This window comes from Bidens hawaiensis, unplaced genomic scaffold (assembly GCF_021521415.1).
Source record: "Bidens hawaiensis isolate Kalapana, Puna unplaced genomic scaffold, B.hawaiensis_p1.1 tig00001236_1, whole genome shotgun sequence".
Classification (NCBI taxonomy): domain Eukaryota; kingdom Viridiplantae; phylum Streptophyta; class Magnoliopsida; order Asterales; family Asteraceae; genus Bidens; species Bidens hawaiensis.
The window spans coordinates 1302564-1312726 of record NW_027491070.1 but is presented as its reverse complement, the minus strand read 5'-3'; the positions used below and the strand labels follow the sequence as shown (position 1 = coordinate 1312726).

The 10163-nt window shown below is 33.7% G+C and overlaps 1 pseudogene across 1 annotated transcript; it reads right to left on the bottom strand.

Annotated features, from left to right (window-relative positions):
- Positions 1–2703: 2703 nt before the first annotated feature.
- On the bottom strand, positions 2704–4661 carry LOC143566169 (uncharacterized; annotated as a pseudogene). The gene is made up of 6 exons (XR_013141192.1): positions 4500–4661; positions 4076–4156; positions 3902–3967; positions 3217–3319; positions 2958–3076; positions 2704–2774 (listed from the first exon to the last, which is right to left on the bottom strand). The product of XR_013141192.1 is annotated as an uncharacterized LOC143566169 (transcript).
- Positions 4662–10163: the final 5502 nt, after the last annotated feature.

The window sequence follows — 10163 nt, the reverse complement described above, 5'->3', positions numbered from 1 at the left end:
AACCATAAATTCAAACTGTAACAAAACATTCATTATATCTTGTTATCATTTATAACTTGTGGCCAAACCAGTTTGAAACCGGGTAGCTTATATGCAGGTTTGGTTTGGAGTTAAAAGTTATCTGTCAATATTTTTTATTCTTGGTTTTTATAAATTAGATCTTCTTTTATACGCACCAGGATTTTTCAAGCTGATTCTTTTGAGCGGGGTTGGATAAAATTTCAAGCATTCGGCACATTGATGGATCCTGCAAATAAAATGCATTTGATAGTCGGTTCTACATGACCAACCACACATAACGATATTTGATTAAAAGAAACCAATACTAATAACGTTACCTACCTGATGATGAAATCTAAATTGAATCATGTTTAAACGTTAATTTTCACCCGGTTGATTTTTAAAAGTCGAAACCTCACAAAAATCTGAAACTTTTGTGAGCCATCCCTGTTTTAACTCGTCTGAACTCTGTGTTGCCTAACATCACAGCCTGTTTAACATTCAAGATTTAAAATTAATAGGTGTGCAAGTTGAATACATAAAATGTTACTTATATACTAATGTATTATAATACTATTAAATGTGCTCTTTCATGGAAAACCCGTTTACCCAATAATTAATGCTTTCCGCCTGTCTCGATTTACAAGCTGTTGGAATGGGGCGGGAGGCTCTCAAGGTATCTGCTGTTGCAGAGTTGTACAATAAGGCTAATGAGATATTAGAGTGAGCCTCAATAGTTTCTTATTTATAATGTTATATTTGTTTAGAGTTTGGGGCAAATGATTACTCTTATTTTCAAATAAATAAATTAACATATAGTTATATTTGCTTTAAGGTTTGATATCTTGGACGTTTGCATTAACGGGCCAAAATAAAAGTTGGATTCCACTATTTTAAGTCAAAGTTTCATATTTCATTTCAAGTAATTATTTAGCTAAACATCCAATATTTCAAATCATAAAAGCAAATCATTTAACTAATAAACAAATAAAAACTTACTTATTGGTATATCTTCAATATGTGCAGCCAGCAATATATAGAACACAAAGTCGTCTTTTTTTAACTAGAAAATGCACATGTAATGCAGCTCTCTATTCAACTTTCATTGTTATCGGGCCGTTAATCATCTCAATTTTGGCATCTATTGGGTCACCAAAAACAAAATTGGTTTACGAAAACAAGATCCAGATTTAATAATAACATCTCAAATAATAAGTCAGATTTATGCAAACAAGATCCAGATTTAAAATCGAAAAAGTTTGAAATATATAAATAAAGTATAAGAAGTGATCTAAATAGGATAAATCTTACCGATTAGAGTGATCGTTTCCATAAATTGCGAAGCAACAACGAAAACCCTAAAATTTGGGGATTTTATTAGTTGCAATGGCATGAGGTCTGTCACCGAACAGGTTTATCGTGCGGATTTAACCGATTGTCCAGAGGCAAAGAGCGGGAGCGAAGGTAGTGGGCGGTGATTTGTGAACTAGGGATGCGGTGGAAACAAGATATCACGACTAGACTATGATATGGATAAGGGTTTTAAAGATTTGATAAATATATTTTAAAATTCAAGATGACACGCATAATTTTATCTTCTTATTTATGACACTGAATCAATAACGCACAAAAATACATGTCATAAATCATTCAAATTTTAAAAAATATGACGCTTTTTTAATGACACATACATTTACATGTCATAAATCCTCGCGTGTCATAGTATGCATGTCATTAAAGGTGTTTTTTCTAGTAGTGATTGTTAATTAACTCAATCTGTGTTTTGCTATTTTGAATGGTGAACTTTTCTTAATGCTTATATGTGAAACTTGAATCCAAAACCGTAAAACCTATTCTTTTTTAAGCTTTCCTTTTGTCAATCGACCATCGACCCCTCGGTAACTATCATGTTTTAAACATATTTTATCGAAAGCATACTATCTATATACATTTATTTGTTTATTTCTATCATTTTTATCATAGTTTTCATGAATCTTTTTGAAAACCATTTGTTCAACATAGTTTGTCTTTACCGTACTTTATTGACTTAAAAAATAATGTTTATGTAGTTAAAATATAAGATATTATATGTGACATTCGTCAAAATCGGGTCCCGTTTGTACTCGTTTGTATTCGTTTATGATTCGTTTATCATGTAAACCGACCCGTTTTTGTAAACCAAAACTTATGATATAATCAAAATGATGGTTTTATGTTACAATATTGTTTTACACTTGTTGGGGCTTGAAAACATCCTTTTCGGGCCTAAAAACGCGTTGTGTGGAAGATTATCGAGAACCTAGTAATCAAAGAGAAATAAGTAATCTTGCAAATTTGCAATGAGGTGACAAAAGTATGACATAAAGGTGATACTTTCAACCATTTACTTATAATTGGGCTGGTTTGGATTATTCTTTTAATCTCTAATGGCTCAAAATTATAACATAAAAAAATAACTTAAAGATGGTCGAAAGGGTTGAAAGTCGCAAAAACAAAATTTTAATGCGTAACACCTCATGAATCATCACATTAGAAAGACTTGATTATTGCTGAAATAATGTAACTTTTATAATCATATTTGTTACATTACATATCAAAAAATATTGGACATAAGTTTTTCTGACCCATTGGCCACCTCTAGCGTAAAAGAAAGCTAGTGCACATTAATTCGTTCATAATAAATCTTTTAAGAAAACTGCAATATTAACAAACGAAGTGCAGATTAAAAAGTACCTCTAGCATTATAACCCAGCACGGTTGTTGCTCTGCATCCCCTGTTTTAAGAGCAAAACTATTAATCCCATGTGTTCATGGATACTCAGACAAGAGAAAGTCCAGCTGCACGATATACCAGCAAAACAGAACTTTCTCAAAGTTTCATTAAATAAACATATATTTAACCGATAATACATAGTTGTAAAAACTGCAGGTGCAAAAAAAGTGGTAGTAGAATATACCCCATCCGGTACGATCAGCAGCATCACGACATTCTACTTTGAATTTCGACAAGTGACTGCTAACTTCTCCAACTGTTTCCATCTGTTTCTTGGCTAATGAAGAACTAATTTCTACTGAACTGCACAAAAAGTATAGTTCTTCACAAAAAAATAATAAAACAAAATTAACTTGAAACTGAATAATATTAAACATTAGTAGTTAGTCAAAATATGTTACAGATTAGTACATGCAAATTTTATAGAAAAACAGAATACATACATGTATGACATGTTATTGTAAACTCGTGTAGGGGCATTCAACATTATGTAATCCAATATGCCCTTTGCACAAGTTCCAGATCCACCTCCAATTTCATAGATCTGAAAGCACCACGGATAGAAAATTAGTTATTTTCTTGTTCTTTATCTTATTAAAGAAAACAGAGCAAGAAAACTGATGTATTATACAGAATGCCAAAAGTTTATCTTTCAAAATTATCAAATATATACAACTCACCTTAACACTGCGTTCTCGAGTTTTTAATTAAAAGAAAGGAAAGTATAAGATTGGATAGGATGGTAGAAGAAAAGAAAGTAGATGCATATAATGCATTCTCAAGTTTAATGAAAAATGATAGAAAGGGGAAGAAAAGAAATGTTTAATAACATTCTTTAGTTTAAATAAAAATGAAAAGAAAAAAATGTGTAATTTTACAAATATAGCCTTTTTAAAACAATTATTATATGTAGATTGAAGGGTAAAGTGGTAATTTTAAATATTTATCCTTTCCTTTCTTTCCAAATCATGCCAAATTGGCAAGAAAACTTTGGGACTTAAAACACCCAAGTTTTCCTATCATTTCCTATCATTTCTTTTATAAAAAAAACTCAAGAATGAAGATTCAAACTAAAATCTTATCATTTCCTTTCTTATCCCATGGGAAAAAAAACTCAAGAATACAGTGTAAGTGGAAAAGAAAGATTAGTTGTTCGCAAAATTGCTTCAGCAATCCCGTGGACATACCAAGGCTACAAGCAAAAGATAAAATTCAGTAAGATGGCCAAAAGAAGAGTTGTGAATTACCAAACTACCCATCAACGCATTGCACCAAAATTGTTAAACAAACAAGTTTGTATCTTGAACAGCTCTACTGGAGTAAACCAAGAAACATCATTCTGCTTGTATAGTTTTTACAAATGTGACATGTAGGCCTTCCTTCCTGAAAAAGCCCACCCATTGAAGTTTTAAGCACAAACCTAATGCGTTCCATACAACAAACAGTCATTAATCATAGATATTCTATAAGTTTCACGTGACAAACAATTATTGCAAAGTGATGCATTATAATTTGCTAACTGCTAAGGTGTGACATATTAAAGAAACAATCAACAGTGACTTAGGCTGAGGTATAAACCGGTCCATATACAATCTCTTAATGATCAATAGATGACATAAAGACCTTGCAGACTTATATAGGTTTATTAGAAGTGATCTATCAATCAGAAGAATAAATTACTAAAAACTAGACAATCATGATTAAAAAGTAGATATATATGTAATACCTTGCAACTTATGAAAGTTGATGCTCCTGTCAAGCACCCCAACAGATCTTGGGCTTTGTGAAAAATATCCATGTTCGGGATGATATAATGTCGAGTGTATGAAGTCTCTAACCTGTTCAACCAAAAGCATAAAACTCATTTCCACAGGTGTGTTTAGGGCTCTAAACCAAAACCGAAGAAGGCCTAGTCCTTGTTCGTTCTCTACGTGTTTATGATCAGACAAACAAACACAAACAATGTTTAATTTGATTTGGCTAACCGATAATGGTTAGTGTCAGTGATTCTGTGTGGCTATTTAACATTCATATTGATGTGTTAATTTTACATATAATAAATTATTTAACCACATAATACTACTACATATAGTAAAACATTTGTGTTTGTTTTATTAAATGAACAAACATGAACACACGTTTCATTTGTTCATTTATGTCCATGAACATTCGTTTGTTTATATTGGTGAAGTGTTGGTTTAGATTTAAAACACGAACATGAACACAGTATATTTGTTTGATTAAGTGTTGGTTTAAAGTAAAATGAAGGAACATTGTTTACAGGCAGTATGTATATATGTATAATAGTTAATAATTATATAGTTGGTTAAATGTATATATATATGAATAAGCGTAAACATAAACGGACGCAAACGAGGCCTAATGTATGTATGAATTCCTAATTCTCATTACTTGATTCAAATTAACAAACTAGTGATGAAATTAGGTTAGGTTAGGTTAGGTGAATAATAATAATAATAATAATAATAATAAGAGAGCATACGAGAAGAGGCGTGTCTCCGACTACGAACTGTGTGGAGAAGAATGCCACCACGTGTAGTACAGCTTGATGATGATTTGTGAAGAAGAAGAAGACGACGACTGCATTTGTATGCAGTAAACGCCATCTCCGATCGATCGATTGATTGATTTCAGTGAGGGGTTAAGGATTTTGGTTTTCAGGGTTTTGAATTGACGGACGTTACTCATTTCTGTTAAATGTGTGACTGAAATGACTAAATTACCCTCATTATTGCTATCATAGGGCAGATACGACGTTTGGGTTTTATCCCCGTCCGAAGTAATGAACGGTAAAACCTAACTTAAACATAAGAACAGCCACAACTCACAACAAATAAAACACCCGCTCGAGCTAAACTGACATAAAAAATAACAAATACATTACCTAGATTATGGATGCTTAGTACTAGAGGTGGGTTGGGTTGAATTTGAGTGATGGGTCAGGATGGGTATGGATATGGGGTCAGGATGGATTTTTAAAATAGATTGTTAGGATGGATATGGGTCAAAATGGGTAAAACTAACTCATCTTGACCCAAGTGAAGGTTGACATTTAAAGAGTTTTAAAAACCCCTCAACAAAATATTCAAAAAAACTATTAAAAAAATAATAACTTAAAATATAAATAAAAAACGCTAAATATAAAATAACTAAAATGTTTCCCCCATCATCGTCATTCATTAAAAAAATAATAATAAAAATAAAAAATTGGTCGTTTCGGTATCTGCTCGGTTTCGACTTCTCGGTTTTTTCGGCTTCATTGTTGTTTTGTTTTAGTCAGTTTTTTCGGTTTCATTTCGTTTTTTTTGTTTCGTTTCGATTCATTTGTTTTATTTTGGTCCGCTACGTTTCAACTTTTTTTGTTTCGTTTTGGTAAGCTTTTTGATTGCACGTCGCTTTTTTTTGTTTTGTTTTGGTAAGCTTTTTGATTGCATTTCGTTTTTTTGTTTCGTTTTGGTCAGTTTTTCTATTTCGGTTCAGTTTCGTTTCAGTTTTTTTGTTTCGTTTGGTCGGTTCGGTGTTTTTGATTCGTTTTGGTCCGGTTTTAAATTGCATTTAGTTTTTTTATGTTTCCTTTTGGTCAGTTTTTCAGTTTCAATTCGGTTTTTTTGTTTCGTTTTGGCCGTTTTTCTATTTTGGTTCAATTTCGTTTCGGTTTTTTGTTTCGCTTTGATTGGTTCAGTGTTTTTGTTTTGTTTCGATCAGCTTTTCAGTTGCTAATTTTTTCCATCTTTGTCTCTTTATCTATCACTAGTTCACTACTAACTTATTTCCGTCTATGTTTTTTACGGTATTTTACAACTATTATATTAGTAATTGCTTTATTTCTTTTTTTAACCTCTTAGCCACACTTTATGTTAACTTGATTACTATTTTTTACATATAAAAAAAGAGGTTCTTGAAGTTAAGGTCTTAGTTGGAGCAACACTTTTATCTTCTAGAATCAATTTAAGGTATATTCTTATCTCACGCTCCCTAAACTCATATATAAGACATTTTAAACCTGAATTCGATCACCACCAAATATTCGAAAGATGTTATCTTCAAGACTGGGAAAGAAACGGGTACTTCCGGGATCCCCTTGCCTTCCACTTCGCCCGCGTAGCTGTTTACATTTGGTAGTTCAAATATTATTCACATGCATATGTAAGTGCATATGTATGTTTATAAAATCAAGAACTCAATACGCTACGCTACGCTATGGTATGCTTTGCTATATAGCATAACATGGCTACATACATGCATATATGTAATTATCAAGTGAGAACCTTAAATACGGTTAGAGCAAATACTAAATGCACAATAAAACGCATAAAGTGCACAAATATAGCAAAAATACAATGGTGCTTCTATTAATATCGCACAATTTAAGGTTCTTGAGTGATTGACTCTGTGTGTATAATACGGAGTCATATTAGAAGAAAAAAACTTCACCTGATTGTCAATTCGTCGTGACTCATGGCGTTATGTACCAACAACATGAAGTCCTCCAGCAGCTACCACCACCAATTCCCGTTTGGAAATGAGAAGACATTGCTATGGACTTTATCACTAAACTACCCAACACCCAAAAAGGAAACGATAGTATTTGGGTGATCATTGATCGTTTAACCAAGTCTGCTCATTTCATTCCGATTCGCGAGAAGTATTCGATCGAGCAGCTTGCTCAAATATATGTTCGGGAAATTGTGTGCCGACACGGTTTGCCATTTTCTATCATCTCCGATCGCGATGCTTGTTTTACTTCTCATTTTTGGCGATCTCTTCCAGAAACCTTGGGAACACGTCTCGATCTTAGCACCGCTTATCATCCTCAAACGGACGGTCAATCCGAACGTACGATTCAAACACTCGAGGATATGCTACGAGCGTGTGTTCTTGATTTTGGTGGATATTGGGATTATCACATTCCTTTCATCGAGTTTTCGTACAATAACAACTATCATTCTAGCATCGATATGGCTCCTTTTGAAGCTCTTTACGGTCGTAAATGTCGTTCCCCGATTGGTTGGAACGAAATCGGTGAAGCTCAAATCACGGGACCCGAAATGGTCTAAGAAGCCACCGACGTTATCGATTGAATCCGTAAGAACCTCTTAGCCGCTAGAAGTCGTCAAAAGAGTTACACCGACAAATGGCGAAAACTGATCGAATTTAATGTTGACGATCTTGTCATTCTAAAAGTATCTCCTTGGAAGGGGTAGTCTGTTTTGGAAAGAAGGGTAAGCTAGCTCCTCGTTTTGTTGGTCCTTTCAAAATTCTTGAACGTGTTGGGAATTTAGCTTATCGACTCGAACTACCGCAAGAACTTGTCGGTGTTCATCCGACGTTTCATGTTTTAAATTTTAAAAAGTGCTTAGCCGAGGATAATCTCCATATACCTCTCGACGAAGTACATGTCGGTGAGTCGATGATTATGGTTGAACGACCCATTGAGATCATGGATCGCAGCGAGAAGAAAACCAACGTAGTCATATTCGGTTAGTCAAAGTTCGTTGGGAATAACGGCGTGGCACGGAATTTACTTGGGAACGAGAAGACACAATGAAAGAGAAGTATCCACATTTGTTTGCATCACCATCTTCGTCTTAATTTCGGGACGAAATTTCTTCAAGTAGGGGATACTGTGACATTCGTCAAAATCGGGTCACGTTTGTACTCGTTTGTATTCGTTTATGATCCTTTTATCATGTAAACCAACCCGTTTTGTAAATCAAAACTTATGATATAATCAAAATGATGGTTTTTATGTTACAATATTTTTTTACACTTGTTGGGGCTTGAAAACATCCTTTTTGTGCCTTAAAACGCGTTAAAATCACTTAAAACAAACTTCGGGGGCCATTCGGTCATTTTTGAAAGTTATAAAAATAATTCTAGACCAACTTGTCTCCTTGTTTGGTTTATCGTCCATTAAATCCAAGTTTTAACCACCAAATCACTTGTTTAACCAAATTAAGCTCTTTCTATAAATACCCAACCCTTTCCCATATAAATCCTTGCTCATAAACTCTTTCCTCACTCAAATTCAAGAATCATTCCAGATTGTTTTTCATATTTATGTCAAGTTTGACTTCCAAAGTCAAACTAAGTTAGTTCTTCATTTTTATTAGTATATCTTAGTCTAAATTAATACTTGAAGCATATGACACAACATATATATAATACAACCCTTGTTATCTTTGGTAGTTACTTATCCGGCCCCGGTTGGTTAAGTTTCAGGCCTCGTAAGGCAAGGATAAATGAAGGACTTTCGTGGTCTTTGTTATACACTTTTCGCATCTAACCATCTAACTTTATCATTGCTTACTAACCATGCTAACTTATACTTATCTTGCTTATTTATCAAGTCCCATGGTTATGGGTTTGAATAGTCTAGCCTTGGTTTAACCGTAAATAGCTCCAAACCGTAAACCGAACTTTGTTTACTAGTTTTGTTAAATAATTGTTTAAACATGCTTTATGTTGAACTAGGGATGACAAAAAAGCCCGTGCCTGACGGGTATACCCGAAAGCCGAAATAAATTAGACGGATATACCCGAAACCCGATGGGTATGGGCCGGTATGGGATTAGGATTTAAAAATTTTCGCGAGTACGGGCTGAGTATGGGATTAGATGATACCCGCCCCGATTACCCGAAAACACATACCTGTTTACCCGAACCATATACCCGAATTATATACCCGCAAAATTCTTTGTATTTCATAGGTTGTGAAGCATATATATATATATATAATTATATACAGATTATAATGATATTATTTATTTATTGTCATGCTTATATATATGGAGGGCATTATATTTAAATTTGTAATAATGGTTGTATGAATAAGATGTATAAAATAATTATAATGGATAAAAAATGTACTTGAAAGTCCCAACTGGTATACCCGATACCCGCGGGTATGCCCGATACCTGACGGGTAATTACCCGAAAAATACCCGACGGGTAATGTGCCGAGTATGAGACACAGTTTAACAAGCGGGTATGAGCATGGGATTACCGATACCCGGCCCGAACCACGCCCGTTTCCATCCCTATGTTGGACTTAAGTTTCTAAAATCATTATTATAAGTTCTATGATTATGAGTTTGAAGATTCTAACCTCGGTCTTAACCCGAAACTAGATCCGAACCGAAAACCAAACTTTCATTTAAAGACTTTATTGTTAACTTTTTTGTTGTAAAACTTGAGTTTCATCATTTATAAGTTATTATACAAGTTCTTTGATATTTGGGCATGTGGAAACCATCTATGAACTTATTGTGAGATGGAAACCGAACCAAACCAAACTAAACCGATTTTCACTCGCTTAAGACATACAAGTGTGTTGTTAGCTATCAAGACTTGTATATTTATTTAAAAA